Source organism: Pseudophryne corroboree, chromosome 10 (genome assembly GCF_028390025.1).
Source record: "Pseudophryne corroboree isolate aPseCor3 chromosome 10, aPseCor3.hap2, whole genome shotgun sequence".
In the NCBI taxonomy this organism is placed as follows: Eukaryota; Metazoa; Chordata; class Amphibia; order Anura; family Myobatrachidae; genus Pseudophryne; species Pseudophryne corroboree.
The window spans coordinates 74,334,386-74,354,974 of NC_086453.1; the positions used below are offsets into that span (position 1 = coordinate 74,334,386).

At 42.3% G+C, this 20,589-nt stretch overlaps 1 pseudogene; it reads right to left on the reverse strand.

Moving 5' to 3' along the window:
• Positions 1–5,276: 5,276 nt before the first annotated feature.
• Positions 5,277–5,395, reverse strand: LOC134968158 (5S ribosomal RNA; annotated as a pseudogene).
• Positions 5,396–20,589: the final 15,194 nt, after the last annotated feature.

Genomic DNA, 20,589 nt, shown 5'->3' on the forward strand with positions numbered 1-20,589 from the left:
TAGGTGGTTCATTGCTGCAGCAGGCAGGTCCCACTAGTTGACATGGTATTCGGATGATAGGTTGACAGTTAATAGGTCGACACCAAATGGTCAACATGCATATGATCAAGAGGTTCAAATGGTCGACATGACAATGATCAATACAGTGTATGGTCAACATCAGAGTTTTTTTTTTTCTACATTTTTTCAACTTCTTCATACTTAACCTTCCATGTGGACTACTTGGCCGAAGCATGGTGAGCAAATTGGTACACTAATTGGGATTGCACGTGCTGCAAGGTTGTGTGAAAAGAACAAAAAAATATATTTTGTTCACAAATTTGACTTTTGTATGCAGATATTAAAGACATATATAACAACATTGTATTCCTTTCATACAATTTCACATTGTGTACTGTACAATATATATAAAGCAATTTTATATAAAAGATATGGGATGTGAAAGAAGATAGCCAAAAGCATCCAGAAACAAAGGATTTCTGCCACCCACTAAAGGGGGCTTTACACGGCACCACAATCGGGACCAACTGATAGCATCCATCCTTCCCCTCTCTGTATCCATCATCTGTTTTACCTCATGCAGAATCAACCCCATCACCTCCTCATAGGGGAGGACCTTGCCTTTTAGGGATATCTGACACTGTGCAATACACGTGTGAACTCTAACTGCTAAGCTTACTGGAAAGATGGTGTTCAAATCAAATCTCCTATACCTTTTGGATGTTCCATAAACCCATTCATGGTAATTCAGCCCCGAAAGACAAAAGATACGTATGGCATTTGATACTGTTTTGGAAACCTTTATTTAACGGGACACTCATGCAAGAAATGGTCCATTGTCTCCACCTCCCCTATACATTCCTCTCATGGGCAACCACGGTCATTGGCACATCTAGACATGAGGTTCTCTTTCACAAAATGCCTTCCTTGGAAGGAGGCTATGTCTCTAAACTACAGTGGGATCCTCTGTGAATTAATCAGATTCAACCCAGCTGTGCAAACACCTACCGGGCAGTCTCTCAGGGATAGCGGTACATGGAAGTGTGTTTGCAGAATTCTCTTCCCAAACTCTCTTCTGGAAAAGTTTATCACTTCACCCAGCTCCAAGCCCCCCATCGCGTTGTCACTTTCAAGCACTGGATCACGTAGATTGGGAGCTATCCATGCTGGACTCTGAGACCCTTCACTTGTCCACCATCTAGCCATAGACTGAGGAAGGGAGACACAAATTCCTTGAACCATTCTATCCATTGAGGGGGAGTCTCTAAAATAATGAATTACACTCACCGACAATTCAGTTTCTTCAAAATGCTCCATGGCAGCCCTTACAGTGGGTAAGTCCTCCAGTTCCCTAGAGATAGACAGAAAGTTTTTTCCACAGAGACCTCCCACCTGGTGTACATAAGCTAGCTCCTCCTGTTCCCCTGTGTCTTTTGAGCGTCTCTTCATCAACACCTCTGTGGAAAAAACACAATCAGTGGAGGGCAATCTAAAGGCTGCCATGGAGCATTTCAAAGAAACTGAATTATCGGTGAGTATAATTCATTATTTTCTTCTTCAGTCTCCATGGCAGCCCTTAAAGTGGGATGTACCCAAGCTTAAATATACGGGAAGGGCTTGACTGATACAGTCAAGATGCTAGAATATGCTGCAATTCTTATTTATTTAACTCTTCCTGGAGTACTTGACTTCCAAAGTGGGGGTCCATAACATGTAAGGCATAATGACTTGTAGATGTGTGTATTGAGGACCAAGTTGCTGTTCCACAAATACCCTTGGTTGAAGCCTGAGCCTTCCTTTCCCATGACATAGATATTGCCATAGTTGAGTGTGTATTTACAATAGTTGGAACATTACGTCCTTCTTTCTTATAGCCGAAGATGATTACCTCTCTGATCCATCTTGAAATAGTCTGTTTAGTTGGTAAGCAACCTTTTTTTACTGCAGGAATAATGAACAGCTTTTGTTTTTCTGAAATCTTCCACCCTCTTCAAATAATTCGATATAGCTCTTACTAGCTCTATCTTGTGCAGTTTCCTCTCCTCCTCGTTCTTCGGTTGAGGGAAGAAAGTAAATAACGTAATCTGATTCAAATGAAAAGATGATACAACTTTCTGAAGAAATGCCGGATTCGTCCTTAACATGACCCTATCTGCTAATATGTTTAAGAATGGTTCTTCTGCCCATAAGGCCTGCACTTCACTTACTCTTCTTGCTGATGTAATTGCAATGAGAAAAACCAACTTCCAGGTTACGCATTTCAAAGGCATCTCCTGTAGTGGCTCAAATGGAGCTGGCATCAAGTATTTACTATTACATTTAAATGCCATGGGGCTACAAAAGATCTTATTTGCTGATGGATTCTCTTTATGGCCTAGCAGAATATCTTGATTTAATGGTTCTTATCCCAATTTTCTTTCCAATAATACACTTAAATCGGAATTCTGTACTTTGAGAGTTGCCACTGCCAAACCTTTCATAAATCTGTATATAAAAATTGTAGGACTTGAGGCATTTCTCCCTGATCCAAACCATGTTATGAAAGTCTTCCAAATTTTATAGTATGCTTCTGAGGAAACTCTTTTTCTTGCCTTTAATAAGATTTGAATGACCTGATCAGAAAGTCCCTTCTGTTTTAGAGATGATCACTCAATTTCCACACAGTTAAACTGAGAAATGCTATGTTTGGATGAAGTTGTGGTCCCTGCATCAACAGATCCGTCCTGAATGGTATAATTCAGGGTTCCTCTATTGACATATCCAGGGCTGTTAAAAACCATGCCCTTATCGGCCAATAAGTCACAACTGAAATTATCTCTGCCTGTTCTCTGATCTTTTTCAGTATGCGAGATATCAGAGGAAATGATGGAAAAACACAAAATACTGGAGGTGAAACATCCATTTTACTGACCGAGCATCTATTGCTTGAGTCCTTGGTATAGGGTATCTGGAAATGAACTGAGGAAGTTTTTTGTTTGTTTGTTTGTTTGTTTGTTTGTTTGTTTTGTTTGTTTGTGGCATTCCAAATCTCTTTACTATTTCTTTGAATATTTGTGCATTCAATTCCCATTCTCCTGATTGCACTTCCTTTCTGAGAAAATTGTCACATTCTCTACACCTGGTACATGACTGGCTAAAAGTAATGAAGATGATTTCCTGCCCATGTCACAATGTTCTTTATCTTGCCCATAAGACTACTGCTTTTGGTGCCACCCTGACGATTCACGTAGGCCACCACTGTCATATTGTCTGAAAAAATCTTCAGGTGAGAGCCCTTGATTTGTTCTTGGAAGAAAATTATTCCTCTCCATACTTCTCTAATTTCCCTTTGATTTGAAGATATTAATCTCTCCTTTGAGGGCATTGTCCCTTTGTAACTAAATGCAACAGATGTGCTCCCCAGCCTTTGAGCTTGCGACTGATAATCTTAGGAATTGTGGCTGTTCTAGTGATGTTGACCTGTCTCCTTTTTAATATCTTCCACCACTGTAGTGAATTCTTTGTGCATTGCTCCAGTTTTATGTGATAATGTAGAGATAGTCCTCTGCGACTGAATTTTAGACTCTTCCATTGGAGCACCCTTATCACCATCTTGCCCATGGTATGACTCCTAGAAGGAACAAACCTGTGCGTAACTGTATTTTGTTGCACCTGTGTATCAATGTGACTTTTGGATCTTTCTGTATCTTTCTTCTGAAACTGTGATTTCTTACTGAACAAAATTTGTTTGTACTCCGTTAATTGTCTCTTTTCCCAATTTATTATTAAGGCCTGATCCCGACTTCTTTGCACTTCTTGCTCTATTCTTCCCAAAATGAATATATAGTCGAGATATGGCCAAACTGACATCCCCTTTATTCGTAGATGGTCTATTAGTGTCGTAACACCTTTGTGAATATCTTCTGTGATATTGCTAGACCAAAAGAGAGGCATGTGAACTGAAAATGTCTGTTTAGTATACAAAATCTTAAATATTTTTGATGTTGGTGTCCAATTGGTAGATGAAAGTATGTGTCTCTTAGGTGTAACGAGATTTAAAAAAAAATCCTTTTTTATGTTAATTAAAATGGTCTTTAAAGTTTCCAACACTGCATTCTTTTTGTCAAATTTCCTTGCCTCTGTGGTAGGTCCGCTGGCACTTGACTATTCATCAACCATTTATTTTTACCGCTCTCCCCCCGTGTTTCACAGGCTTCTGAACCATAGCCACCTCGCATCCCAGGTTAACCTCTATTCCCACTGGCCTAATAGGGATCTCTGCTACCCACTCACAGCTCAGCTGTTTTATTGGGAGCCGCATCTCTCCTCTACACTTCCCCGTCAGATGGTTTCCCTTCGGGGATCTCCGTTTCCTACCAGCAGAGATCCCTAATGTGAGTCCAGCTGACGTGGCTGGACGTGGGTCTTTTAGGTATTTGTACAGCAGTAACTTGTGCAATAAATAGCTATATCATCCCAGTACCTAAATATGAGTGGGCAGTCCCACCAAACATGAAGGAAGGAGCCTATATCTCCACATTTGCACCAACAAAGGTTAGGTTGCGGAATTAGATAGAGTGCAATCTCATGGGAACCTTGTACCAATGGGCATATATTTTCTAGATATTTTCAAGGATCAGAGGGGCCCCAACTATATGCCACTTAGTGTCCAGCAGGGATGTGAGCATCAAATCATCATGGAGTTATTGGGGAGAGACAGACCGTGGTGTGTGTGGGGGAGGAAGGAGAGATATACATATTTATATATCTGTATACTGTAGATAAATAAAAATATATATATTTATTTAATAACAGTTTATTATATAGCGCAGCAAATTCCGTTGCTCTGAGGGGGGCCCAGAGATATCACTGAACCAGGCCCCAAGATGTCTGTTGACGGCCCTTGGTGTATCCAAAACAAACACATAAGTATTGTGCATAGAAATTAAAACCATGACATCAGTGGTCTCCTGCTATCAGTAATTGGTAGGGTAAACCCGAATTATGTGGACCAGACGTCAGGGTATGTATGGTCAGGACCCAAATTGGCATGATGAGTGAACTCACAAGTTTGCTTACAGAATAGTGTTTGAGATAAATAATATCATCATTTTGACTGATAGAAATTAATGTCCAAAATTTGCCTGTGTGCCAATTTCTCACTGGAATTGTATAAAGAATTATACCATTACAGGGCTTGCCGCTATGCGAGCTGAAGACAAATGATGGTGCCTAACTGTGCAGAGAGAAGTGAATCTTCTGTCAGCGTTAGGCACAGAGTATATCGGCCAATCTGAACTCTATAATACTGGGTCTTCCTAGGGGGTCTCCCACCAAAGTACTGACCCAGCCCATCATTGCTTAGCTTCCAAGATCGGACAGATTCGGGCGTTTACAGTGTGGTATGATAGTAGAAAAAGGAATATGATCTCTACTCTGGGATCACTGATGAGAGTTCACGGAAGAAAAGATATGAAAATATATATATATAAAATAGTAAATAGAGAATGGTAGAAAATAGATAGGCGGATCTGCTGCCAGCGTTAGACAGAGGTAAGTATATGGTGCTTTGCCGAGAAGCTTCGGTGTACCAATGACTTGATGGTGAGAGTACAGAAAAATTAGTAACAAGAATAGATGTCAGATGTGTTGATTCGTAGGCAAGTCCTATACAGGAGTTAATGCACGATAATTATGTGCTATTGTTACATAGGAAAAAGATAGTGTGCTATCACAGAGCAATATATGTCTTGCTATGACGATTTCAAGCACCTGTCATAATATTCAGTAAGCAGGATTCAATACAGCATAAATGATTTTCACAAAATAGAGAGAAAAACAGCAAAAGAACTGTGAAAAAAAGACAGATTTTGCCAATGACTATAGGCAGAATGAAGTTAGGTGGAACAATGCATACAAAATCTAGTTAATAATGGTTCTGTAGATCTGTCCTATTAACCACAGAGCAGAATTTCCTGCAACAGGTAATATTTCACAAGGCAACAAATGTTTTGAATGTTTCACAGAGCTATGAGATAGCAACAAATATAGCAGTGCTAGAAGATCCAATGTCTCATTCAATGTGAGGATTCCACAGTTCTGCGGTACATAATATCTCATTAGCATTCTTTTTTTATAATGTCAGCCATATAAAATTTGTAACATTTTATGTGTGCTGTAGCCATTTTCTGGTCCATTGATATGTGCTGTTACTATCTAAAAAATGTGTCCCTTCTCCTGAATATTATTATCACTCCCATAAAACCTGTATCATCCTAGGTATGCAGACGTAACCTATACGCACATTCACACCTCTATGAAATAATTGACACTGGTAACCAAATTGCCAAATTAAAATAATGTCAGCTTTTATTGAATGACAAAAAGGGGAGTGGGGGTGTGGTGGCCAGAAAGGGATGGCCTATTTAAGCAGTACTTTTAAATGTTTGTGTAAACCCAAAACCAATAAAAACCGATATATAGTAGCAAAGCTAATCAACTAAATTGACAAAGGAGGGTGGAGCCCAGTGTCCATTTACAACTTGAAAGGGATTGTGAATTGGCCTACTGCCACCTCAACACCATAAGAGTGGTGACCCATTGACCACCCTACCCTTACCCAGCTTGAGATGCATTGCTGACTTATAAACTCTCTAGTTAAAAGGAGGGACCAATGGAGCCCCCACTCATCACAGAGCCATTACCCTTCTACAACTATTTACTGGTTCAAGACATCTCAGGGATCCCCTTATCATTCAACCAATGGCTATAATCTTAGGCCGTCCCATCTGCCAAGGTTAATAGAACTCCTCCACCATACCATAACTCAATCTCAACTAAAACCTGAAGAATCTATCCAAAAGACAGGCAGAGATAACCTAAAAATGAGCAGGAAGGACCTCCTGAGCATCTAATGCCCTCAATGCCTCATTTAAGTCCTCCAAAAAATGCACACTCCTTGCTCACTGATATAATTGTGGCTCCCTAAATTAAATTCTGGGTGTGGAACCACAAATCCCCCTGCTGAGACAAACGCACTCCACACAACCAAATTGATCTTGTGATGAACCAATTCAATTGCAGGTGGATGCACAGCCACTCTCCACTGAAGTTGTGGAATAATTACAGACCAACCCACATGAATAAACAGAAACCATCCCATTATCACTAATATGTCTCTTCTGATGGTAGTATGCAAAGCCAGGCAGGTCTGTGTTGTTATATTGTTTCCCCCAATATGAATGATCATGATGAGAGTAAAACCCAGTCTCCACACCAGGTTGTGAACATCCACATAAAAGCAGTCCACTGGAAACCTCTAAGTCCAATCCAGCGTACCAATGCTAGTTGTGAAAAGGACACCAAGTCGACAGCTGCTGGGAACCTGGCAGCCCAGTAAATAAATAAGTGACCCACAAACCATATGGGAAGGTCATCAATCTGAAGGCTTAATGCAACAAAGAAAATACACAAATGAACAAAAGAAAACCTTAATAACCCCCCAAACAAACACCAATCACACCATCAATTTAAAACCCTGCAGCAAACTAATGAAACCCCATAACAAAACTCACTAACCCTAACACTGAAAACCTAATACCACCAAAACCATACATGCAACGTGTATGTACAGCTAGAGTGGATGGGATATACTGTATGTGTGAGTTGGGAGGGACAGGGCTGGAGCAGAATCCTGGCTTGACGAGGGCAAAACCCCCAAAACCTTTCCAATGAGTATACTACCCAAGGCTTAATGCACCCATCAGGAAACAAAAATTCCTCAAGACCCCCATCAAAGATGGCAAGTAGCTAATCCTCAAATCAGGAACTCTGTTCCAGGAAAAGTTTTAACACACCCTGGAAACACATTAGAATCAAATGTACCTCCAAAATACATTAGATTTCAACTGGTCCAATGACCGAATCTTGTAGGCCGACCACCCAGCCACAGCTGCCGATGGTGCCGCATCAGTCCCGGATGAATGCATCACAAAGTCTCCCGGAGAAAACCCCAAGGCCAGAACACAGTGCTGGTGACCAGTAACTAATCAAGATGAAATAAACCAGGCACCAGTAGTACCTGGACACACAAAAAGGATGGTAGTGGCTGAGCTAATAGAGAAATCAGTATCAGTAAGAAGTGTGCAGCTAGTGGGATGGAGGGTTCCCCTGATCCCTCAAGGTAAAGGCTACAAGAAAAAGGTGTATATCCCAGCGCAAAACTTCTAATTGTTAACAATACAATAACAAATGTATCATAAAATAGTATTTTAATATACAATTTCACAGAATAAGGTTAGCTGGTATATAGACAGACAAGAATACCAGTATAAAGACAGACAAGACACTGCAACATAAATAGTTACAAAATGGAAAAAAAAAATCAACATAATAAATAAAATGTAAAAATTAAAAACTTCAAAATTAAAAAATTAAGCAGGAAAATCAAAGGTGGGACTCCAAATGTAGTTATAAGGATAAATTCACAGCACTCTGATAACAAAGTCATTTGTCCATATTTGTAGTGGTATTGATCCCTAATAACCAAAATGATATATCCAAAGGGTAATGGGAATAGTCATATAACAGTGAGGATGGTAATTCCAAATGGGACTTACGCTCAATAGATATAGGATTTTCTTCACACAGGAAGCACAGGTGTATACTTATAAGAAGGAGGGGGGGTTGCCCACAAGACTAGAACATCCATTTATGTTAGGCAAAAGGTCCTGGCAATTCCTTAGCTCCTCTTACCAACATTTAACTTTGCTGCTTCTTCAGGCAATAGAGAATGAGCTCCCCCCCCCCCTCCACCCCTTCCTTATTATGGATTGTATTAATTACACAGCTGAACCACAGCAACCTGCGTGACATCACTTTTGGTCATGTCAACTTCTGGTCAGTGACTCGCAAACATCACTTGTGGTTGCACTGTCTCTGGAAAAGTCAGGCCTTAGACATAATGGGGGGAATTCAAATGTTTGAAAAGTCGGTTAGGTGTCTATTTTTTCCTGTCTATTAGATAGGAAAAAACAGAAAACCAACTGACTTTTCAAACAATTGAATATCCCCCAATATGTCAGTCAAGCTGTGTATAGAGATTCCATATTATTAGATGGCTCCATTTTATTAGATGGATGTTTCAATGAACAGAAATGGTGTACACACACTGGAATTGAGATTGGAACTGAATACCACATATTAGAATATAATACTCATTTCTGGCTGAAGTCCTTATTTCATTGCAAAGGTTCTCGGGAAATGTAGTGTAGGAGAGAAAAAAAAACATTTAAAAACATTAAAGGACAAACAAAAAACATAAAGATAAAATATTTTTGAGAATGAAAGATAAGGCCATCAGTTAGAATTACAACAAATGGCTAATACCCTAATGGATCATATTTCAACATATAAGGAGAAGATTTTAACAGAACACATACCCTGATGCAGATGATACTCTGGATGTTTTTTTAGAATTGGTGAGGACACAACATCACCAACCAGATACTGCAACAAAGCCAAAATTACATCATAACCATCCACAACCCCAGACGAAGAAAAGAAGTTAATCTACAAACGGGGAATGTGAGGTAGAACAAAGACAAAACAAAAAAAGAATAAAAAGGAGTTTTCAATTTAAGTCAACAGATCCTTCCTTACCAGTCCACAAATGTATCCTGAATAAACGAAACGTGTTGGAGCCAGAAGAGTCTGGCAATCACAGAGCAGACTTCTGGAAGTTTAGCAGTAACGTCACTTCCAACGGCCGACTGCGGCCAGGGGCACCTCGGATCTCCCAGTGCTGAAGCGCTCGTGAGTTAGGGTAAGATAGGGACTGGTAAAAGGAAAACCCTCTTACACAGCCTACCAGCTCTCACCAAAAACCCCCAAAAGGGGCGGTATAACATTGATTATATTAACCAATTCCCTTTTTTTTTTTTTTTTTTTTACAGGTGCCACCTAAAACTTACTAGCACTCATATATCTTTTATACATTACCATTTCTTTAATGAGCAGCTGTTTATCAACAGCGCAGAATTATTTTCATTTATTTTGACAAGTATCCTATTAATTCTGTAGCTTATCACATTAAACATGCATTATACACACAGACACATCTCACATGGGCAGAAAAGAAATAATATAGAAAATGTGTTTTCGAATTGCAAAACACCTGCAGTAATATCGTCAGACGATGAAAAATTCTACACCCAATTCCTAAAATTAGAAAAATTATATATGCAAGAAGCCAAACAATATGATCCCAATGGGATTGAGGATGGGTATGGGTCATTGGGTCGACTCAACTTAGGTCTACAGTCATTGGGTCGACCACGATAGGTCAACATGTGTTAGGTCGACAGGGTAACTAGGTCGACATGGTCATTAGGTCGACCAGTACTAGGTCGACAGGTGAAAAGGTCGACATCAGTTTTTGGATTTTTTTGGTGTAGTTTTCTTTGTAAAGTGACAGGGAACCCCAAATAGTGTACTCTGTCCCCTTGCGTGGCTTGATTCACTCGCCATGCTTTGGACAAGGTGCCTCGCTTCGCTCAGCACAGGTTACCATTCCAATCGTTGTCCGCGTGGATCGACAAGTATGGAAAAATAAAAAACCTATAAAAAAAAAAATTAAAATTCATGTCGACCTTTTGACCTGTCAACCTAGTACAGGTCGACCTAATGACCATGTCGACCTAGTTACCCTGTCGACCTAATGCATGTCGACATATAGTGGTCGACTCAATGATTGTTGACCTAGTGACCGTCTCCCCTAAGGATGATTAAAACCCCCACCTTTGATCCCACGCAAACCGAATTTCATTCCAAATGGAATGATATACTGGATGAATGCTCAACAAAACTAATCAAACTGATTATTGAAGATAGAAAGGAATCATTGGATCAAATAAATAAGAGCATTAGTATGATAGAGAACAAATTCGAAAGATTAACAGGTATGGAAGATTTTAAAAAACTTTATGACCATGACAAACACAAAATCACAAAAATTAGAAGAGACCAGAGAAAATGTAAAAGAGATAAGGATGCAACACAAAACCTAAAGGAGAGAAAAAATGGAAAGAGAACTTCAAATAGAATTTTCCAAAGGGGAGAGGACATACAAATTATAAACAGACAATATCACAAAAAAGACAAAACACAAACTACAAATATTAGACAGAAATACAGAAGACCTACAACCACAATGAACAAAGATTAAAGAAACCATTAATTAAGGAACAACCTATAACACCAAAGACTAACAAGAAATTATAAAACATTCAATGAAAGGAATTTCTTGTATGGAGAATTCAATATCTGGAGATAAAAAAATCCTTTCTACAGGGAAGAACAGCAGCACTACAAGAATAGAATACCAATTACCAGTCACTACTTCCCAGTATTACACAGAAATAACATGAACGAGGCACACAATCACCACAAGTCTTCAGAAAAAATTTAATGAAGTGGAATTACTGTGAAGAGCAAAAAGATGATAAAAGTGACTGAGACTTTTTTAGAGCTCACTCAAGCAACAGAGAAACCACCAGGCCAAATTCCATCTTACAAAAATAAAAATACTTGCTCTTCTATAGAAGGAGAGGAAAAAGAAGAGGAAGCAAGAAGAAGAACAAAATAACAACTGCATCAGAAGAAACAGTTATATATAATCTATGGGAACTTTCCAAAGTTCAGAACTCAGTTCTACAAAAAGGAGTAAAGTTTGCTCCCTAATCGAGAGTAAACCGATTTAATTTATACATTGATGCACAGAAGTTTGTTCGGAAACTCTGCATAAATTAATTTTACATGAAAGACCCCGTTACAAGTAGAGATGAGCGGGTTCGGTTCCTCGGAATCCGAACCCGCCCGAACTTCAGGTTTTTTTACACGGGTCCGAGCGACTCGGATCTTCCCGCCTTGCTCGGTTAACCCGAGTGCGCCCGAACGTCATCATCACGCTGTCGGATTCTCGCGAGGCTCGGATTCTATCGCGAGACTCGGATTCTATATAAGGAGCCGCGCGTCGCCGCCATTTTCACACGTGCATTGAGATTGATAGGGAGAGGACGTGGCTGGCGTCCTCTCCGTTTAGAAATAGATAGGAGAGTGAGAGTGAGACACTTCATTTACTGGAGCTTAGGAGGAGTACTCAGAGAGTGCAGAATTTTGCTGATAGTAGTTAGTTAGTTATACTAGTGACTGACCAGTGAGACCACCAGTGCAGTTTTATTATTATTTAATATAATCCGTTCTCTGCCTGAAAAAAACGATACACAGTGACTCAGTCACATACCATATCTGTGCTCAGCCCAGTGTGCTGCATCATCTATGTATAATATCTGACTGTGCTCACACAGCTTAATTGTGGGGGGAGACTGGGGAGCAGTTATAGGTTATAGCAGGAGCCAGGAGTACATATTAAACAGTGCACACTTTTGCTGCCAGAGTGCCACTGCCAGTGTGACTGACCAGTGACCTGACCACACTGACCACCAGTATATTGTGATTGTCTGCCTGAAAAAGTTAAACACTCGTCGTGTGACTTGTGTGGTGTTTTTTTATTCTATAAAAAACTCATTCTGCTGACAGACAGTGTCCAGCAGGTCCGTCATTATATAATATATACCTGTCCGGCTGCAGTAGTGATATATATATATTTTTTATATCATTATTTATCATCCAGTCTATACTAGCAGCAGACACAGTACGGTAGTTCACGGCTGTAGCTACCTCTGTGTCGGCACTCGGCAGTCCATCCATAATTGTATACCACCTACCCGTGGTTTTTTTTTTCTTCTTTATACATACTACATCTCATTATCATCCAGTCTATATTAGCAGCAGACACAGTACAGTACGGTAGTCCACGGCTGTAGCTATCTCTGTGTCGGCACTCGGCAGTCCATCCATAATTGTATACCACCTACCCGTGGTTTCTTTTTTCTTTCTTCTTTATACATACTACATCTCATTATCAACCAGTCTATATTAGCAGCAGACACAGTACGGTAGTCCACGGCTGTAGCTACCTCTGTGTCGGCACTCGGCAGTCCATCCATAATTGTATATCACCTACCCGTGGTTTTTTTTTCTTTCTTCTTTATACATACTACATCTCATTATCAACCAGTCTATATTAGCAGCAGACACAGTACGGTAGTCCACGGCTGTAGCTACCTCTGTGTCGGCACTCGGCAGTCCATCCATAATTGTATACCACCTACCCGTGGTTTTTTTTTCTTTCTTCTTTATACATACTACATCTCATTATCAACCAGTCTATATTAGCAGCAGACACAGTACAGTACGGTAGTTCACGGCTGTAGCTACCTCTGTGTCGGCACTCGGCAGTCCATCCATAATTGTATACCACCTACCCGTGTTTTTTTTTCTTTCTTTATACATACTACATCTCATTATCATCCAGTCTATATTAGCAGCAGACACAGTACAGTACGGTAGTCCACGGCTGTAGCTATCTCTGTGTCGGCACTCGGCAGTCCATCCATAATTGTATACCACCTACCCGTGTTTTTTTTTTCTTTCTTCTTTATACATACTACATCTCATTATCAACCAGTCTATATTAGCAGCAGACACAGTATGGTAGTTCACGGCTGTAGCTACCTCTGTGTCGGCACTCGGCAGTCCATCCATAATTGTATACCACCTACCCGTGGTTTTTTTTTTCTTTCTTCTTTATACATACTACATCTCATTATCAACCAGTCTATATTAGCAGCAGACACAGTACAGTACGGTAGTCCACGGCTGTAGCTATCTCTGTGTCGGCACTCGGCAGTCCATCCATAATTGTATACCACCTACCCGTGGTTTTTTTTTTCTTTCTTCTTTATACATACTACATCTCATTATCAACCAGTCTATATTAGCAGCAGACACAGTACGGTAGTTCACGGCTGTAGCTACCTCTGTGTCGGCACTCGGCAGTCCATCCATAATTGTATACCACCTACCCGTGGTTTTTTTTTTCTTTCTTCTTTATACATACTACATCTCATTATCAACCAGTCTATATTAGCAGCAGACACAGTACAGTACGGTAGTCCACGGCTGTAGCTACCTCTGTGTCGGCACTCGGCAGTCCATCCATAATTGTATACCACCTACCCGTGGTTTTTTTTTCTTTCTTCTTTATACATACTACATCTCATTATCAACCAGTCTATATTAGCAGCAGACACAGTACAGTACGGTAGTCCACGGCTGTAGCTATCTCTGTGTCGGCACTCGGCAGTCCATCCATAATTGTATACCACCTACCCGTGTTTTTTTTTTTCTTTCTTCTTTATACATACTACATCTCATTATCAACCAGTCTATATTAGCAGCAGACACAGTACAGTACGGTAGTCCACGGCTGTAGCTACCTCTGTGTCGGCACTCGGCAGTCCATCCATAATTGTATACCACCTACCCGTGGTTTTTTTTTCTTTCTTCTTTATACATACTACATCTCATTATCAACCAGTCTATATTAGCAGCAGACACAGTACAGTACGGTAGTCCACGGCTGTAGCTACCTCTGTGTCGGCACTCGGCAGTCCATCCATAATTGTATACCACCTACCCGTGGTTTTTTTTTTCTTTCTTCTTTATACATACTACATCTCATTATCAACCAGTCTATATTAGCAGCAGACACAGTACAGTACGGTAGTCCACGGCTGTAGCTACCTCTGTGTCGGCACTCGGCAGTCCATCCATAATTGTATACCACCTACCCGTGTTTTTTTTTTTCTTTCTTCTTTATACATACTACATCTCATTATCAACCAGTCTATATTAGCAGCAGACACAGTACAGTACGGTAGTCCACGGCTGTAGCTACCTCTGTGTCGGCACTCGGCAGTCCATCCATAATTGTATACCACCTACCCGTGGTTTTTTTTTCTTTCTTCTTTATACATACTACATCTCATTATCAACCAGTCTATATTAGCAGCAGACACAGTACAGTATGGTAGTCCACGGCTGTAGCTACCTCTGTGTCGGCACTCGGCAGTCCATCCATAATTGTATACCACCTACCCGTGGTTTTTTTTTTCTTTCTTCTTTATACATACTACATCTCATTATCAACCAGTCTATATTAGCAGCAGACACAGTACGGTAGTTCACGGCTGTAGCTACCTCTGTGTCGGCACTCGGTAGTCCATCCATAATTGTATACTAGTATCCATCCATCTCCATTGTTTACCTGAGGTGCCTTTTAGTTGTGCCTATTAAAATATGGAGAACAAAAATGTTGAGGTTCCAAAATTAGGGAAAGATCAAGATCCACTTCCACCTCGTGCTGAAGCTGCTGCCACTAGTCATGGCCGAGACGATGAAATGCCAGCAACGTCGTCTGCCAAGGCCAATGCCCAATGTCATAGTACAGAGCATGTCAAATCCAAAACACCAAATATCAGTAAAAAAAGGACTCCAAAACCTAAAATAAAATTGTCGGAGGAGAAGCGTAAACTTGCCAATATGCCATTTACCACACGGAGTGGCAAGGAACGGCTGAGGCCCTGGCCTATGTTCATTGCTAGTGGTTCAGCTTCACATGAGGATGGAAGCACTCAGCCTCTCGCTAGAAAACTGAAAAGACTCAAGCTGGCAAAAGCACCGCAAAGAACTGTGCGTTCTTCGAAATCCCAAATCCACAAGGAGAGTCCAATTGTGTCGGTTGCGATGCCTGACCTTCCCAACACTGGACGTGAAGAGCATGCGCCTTCCACCATTTGCACGCCCCCTGCAAGTGCTGGAAGGAGCACCCGCAGTCCAGTTCCTGATAGTCAGATTGAAGATGTCAGTGTTGAAGTACACCAGGATGAGGAGGATATGGGTGTTGCTGGCGCTGGGGAGGAAATTGACCAGGAGGATTCTGATGGTGAGGTGGTTTGTTTAAGTCAGGCACCCGGGGAGACACCTGTTGTCCGTGGGAGGAATATGGCCACTGACATGCCTGGTGAAAATACCAAAAAAATCAGCTCTTCGGTGTGGAAGTATTTCAACAGAAATGCGGACAACAGGTGTCAAGCCGTGTGTTGCCTTTGTCAAGCTGTAATAAGTAGGGGTAAGGACGTTAACCACCTCGGAACATCCTCCCTTATACGTCACCTGCAGCGCATTCATCATAAGTCAGTGACAAGTTCAAAAACTTTGGGCGACAGCGGAAGCAGTCCACTGACCAGTAAATCCCTTCCTCTTGTAACCAAGCTCACGCAAACCACCCCACCAACTCCCTCAGTGTCAATTTCCTCCTTCCCCAGGAATGCCAATAGTCCTGCAGGCCATGTCACTGGCAATTCTGACGAGTCCTCTCCTGCCTGGGATTCCTCCGATGCATCCTTGCGTGTAACGCCTACTGCTGCTGGCGCTGCTGTTGTTGCTGCTGGGAGTCGATGGTCATCCCAGAGGGGAAGTCGTAAGCCCACTTGTACTACTTCCAGTAAGCAATTGACTGTTCAACAGTCCTTTGCGAGGAAGATGAAATATCACAGCAGTCATCCTGCTGCAAAGCGGATAACTGAGGCCTTGACAACTATGTTGGTGTTAGACGTGCGTCCGGTATCCGCCGTTAGTTCACAGGGAACTAGACAATTTATTGAGGCAGTGTGCCCCCGTTACCAAATACCATCTAGGTTCCACTTCTCTAGGCAGGCGATACCGAGAATGTACACGGACGTCAGAAAAAGACTCACCAGTGTCCTAAAAAATGCAGTTGTACCCAATGTCCACTTAACCACGGACATGTGGACAAGTGGAGCAGGGCAGGGTCAGGACTATATGACTGTGACAGCCCACTGGGTAGATGTATGGACTCCCGCCGCAAGAACAGCAGCGGCGGCACCAGTAGCAGCATCTCGCAAACGCCAACTCTTTCCTAGGCAGGCTACGCTTTGTATTACCGCTTTCCAGAATACGCACACAGCTGAAAACCTCTTACGGCAACTGAGGAAGATCATCGCGGAATGGCTTACCCCAATTGGACTCTCCTGTGGATTTGTGGCATCGGACAACGCCAGCAATATTGTGTGTGCATTAAATATGGGCAAATTCCAGCACGTCCCATGTTTTGCACATACCTTGAATTTGGTGGTGCAGAATTTTTTAAAAAACGACAGGGGCGTGCAAGAGATGCTGTCGGTGGCCAGAAGAATTGCGGGACACTTTCGGCGTACAGGCACCACGTACAGAAGACTGGAGCACCACCAAAAACTACTGAACCTGCCCTGCCATCATCTGAAGCAAGAAGTGGTAACGAGGTGGAATTCAACCCTCTATATGCTTCAGAGGTTGGAGGAGCAGCAAAAGGCCATTCAAGCCTATACAATTGAGCACGATATAGGAGGTGGAATGCACCTGTCTCAAGCGCAGTGGAGAATGATTTCAACGTTGTGCAAGGTTCTGATGCCCTTTGAACTTGCCACACGTGAAGTCAGTTCAAACACTGCCAGCCTGAGTCAGGTCATTCCCCTCATCAGGCTTTTGCAGAAGAAGCTGGAGACATTGAAGGAGGAGCTAACACGGAGCGATTCCGCTAGGCATGTGGGACTTGTGGATGGAGCCCTTAATTCGCTTAACAAGGATTCACGGGTGGTCAATCTGTTGAAATCAGAGCACTACATTTTGGCCACCGTGCTCGATCCTAGATTTAAAGCCTACCTTGGATCTCTCTTTCTGGCAGACACAAGTCTGCTGGGGTTGAAAGACCTGCTGGTGAGAAAATTGTCAAGTCAAGCGGAACGCGACCTGTCAACATCTCCTCCTTCACATTCTCCCGCAACTGGGGGTGCGAGGAAAAGGCTCAGAATTCCGAGCCCACCCGCTGGCGGTGATGCAGGGCAGTCTGGAGCGACTGCTGATGCTGACATCTGGTCCGGACTGAAGGACCTGACAACGATTACGGACATGTCGTCTACTGTCACTGCATATGATTCTCTCAACATTGAAAGAATGGTGGAGGATTATATGAGTGACCGCATCCAAGTAGGCACGTCACACAGTCCGTACTTATACTGGCAGGAAAAAGAGGCAATTTGGAGGCCCTTGCACAAACTGGCTTTATTCTACCTAAGTTGCCCTCCCACAAGTGTGTACTCCGAAAGAGTGTTTAGTGCCGCCGCTCACCTTGTCAGCAATCGGTGTACGAGGTTACATCCAGAAAATGTGGAGAAGATGATGTTCATTAAAATGAATTATAATCAATTCCTCCGCGGAGACATTGACCAGCAGCAATTGCCTCCACAAAGTACACAGGGAGCTGAGATGGTGGATTCCAGTGGGGACGAATTGATAATCTGTGAGGAGGGGGATGTACACGGTGATATATCGGAGGATGATGATGATGAGGTGGACATCTTGCCTCTGTAGAGCCAGTTTGTGCAAGGAGAGATTAATTGCTTCTTTTTTGGTGGGGGTCCAAACCAACCCGTCATATCAGTCACAGTCGTGTGGCAGACCCTGTCACTGAAATGATGGGTTGGTTAAAGTGTGCATGTCCTGTTTATACAACATAAGGGTGGGTGGGAGGGCCCAAGGACAATTCCATCTTGCACCTCTTTTTTCTTTAATTTTTTTTTGCGTCATGTGCTGTTTGGGGAGTGTTTTTTGGAAGGGCCATCCTGCGTGACACTGCAGTGCCACTCCTAGATGGGCCCGGTGTTTGTGTCGGCCACTAGGGTCGCTTATCTTACTCACACAGCTACCTCATTGCGCCTCTTTTTTTCCCTGCGTCATGTGCTGTTTGGGGAGGGTTTTTTGGAAGGGCCATCCTGCGTGACACTGCAGTGCCACTCCTAGATGGGCCCGGTGTTTGTGTCGGCCACTAAGGTCGCTTATCTTACTCACACAGCTACCTCATTGCGCCTCTTTTTTTCTTTGCGTCATGTGCTGTTTGGGGAGGGTTTTTTGGAAGGGACATCCTGCGTGACACTGCAGTGCCACTCCTAGATGGGCCAGGTGTTTGTGTCGGCCACTAGGGTCGCTTATCTTACTCACACAGCTACCTCATTGCGCCTCTTTTTTTCTTTGCGTCATGTGCTGTTTGGGGAGGGTTTTTTGGAAGGGCCATCCTGCGTGACACTGCAGTGCCACTCCTAGATGGGCCCGGTGTTTGTGTCGGCCACTAGGGTCGCTTATCTTACTCACACAGCTACCTCATTGCGCCTCTTTTTTTCTTTGCGTCATGTGCTGTTTGGGGAGTGTTTTTTGGAAGGGCCATCCTGCGTGACACTGCAGTGCCACTCCTAGATGGGCCCGGTGTTTGTGTCGGCCACTAGGGTCGCTTATCTTACTCACACAGCTACCTCATTGCGCCTCTTTTTTTCTTTGCGTCATGTGCTATTTGGGGAGGGTTTTTTGGAAGGGACATCCTGCGTGACACTGCAGTGCCACTCCTAGATGGGCCCGGTGTTTGTGTCGGCCACTAGGGTCGCTTATCTTACTCACACAGCTACCTCATTGCGCCTCTTTTTTTTCTTTGCGTCATGTGCTGTTTGGGGAGGGTTTTTTGGAAGGGACATCCTGCGTGACACTGCAGTGCCACTCCTAGATGGGCCCGGTGTTTGTGTCGGCCACTAGGGTCGCTTATCTTACTCACACAGCTACCTCATTGCGCCTCTTTTTTTCTTTGCGTCATGTGCTGTTTGGGGAGGGTTTTTTGGAAGGGACATCCTGCGTGACACTGCAGTGCCACTCCTAGATGGGCCAGGTGTTTGTGTCAGCCACTAGGGTCGCTTAGCTTAGTCATCCAGCGACCTCGGTGCAAATTTTAGGACTAAAAATAATATTGTGAGGTGTGAGGTATTCAGAATAGACTGAAAATGAGTGGAAATGATGGTTTTTGAGGTTAATAATACTTTGGGATCAAAATGACCCCCAAATTCTATGATTTAAGCTGTTTTTTAGGTTTTTTGGAAAAAAACACCCGAATCCAAAACACACCCGAATCCGACAAAAAAAATTCGGTTAGGTTTTGCCAAAACGCGGTCGAACCCAAAACACGGCCGCGGAACCGAACCCAAAACCAAAACGCAAAACCCGAAAAATTTCCGGCGCTCATCTCTAGTTACAAGATCAACCCTCCAACAAAATACATATTATCAGCACACAACATTCAAAACACAATCAACTTTCAATCCAATACAAGCAAAAGGACCACACATCGAAAATATTTTAAAAAAACTAATAGAAAAAAAGAAATAAGAGAAATACCAGAAGGAGTAAAACCAAAATATAACATCACACCCCAGGAAAGAAAAGGACTCAAAGACATGAAAGAAGACCAATCATTTATCATAAAACCTGCATATAAAAGAGATGGCATAGTGGTACTGAACAGACAAGATTACAATCAAGATGCACACCGCTTACTATCAGACCAAGAAACATATGAGAACTTACTGCAGATCCAACACAAAAATACGCCAAAGAATTAGAATGTACATTGGATGAGGTTCTTCAGATGGGCATTATCAGAAAAAAAGGAGTATGAAGTTATATTGGAAAAAAATTAGAGAATGCTCACCTTCTATTACTTACCTAAGCTACACAAAAAACAATACCAAACCTCCAGGTCAACCCATAATT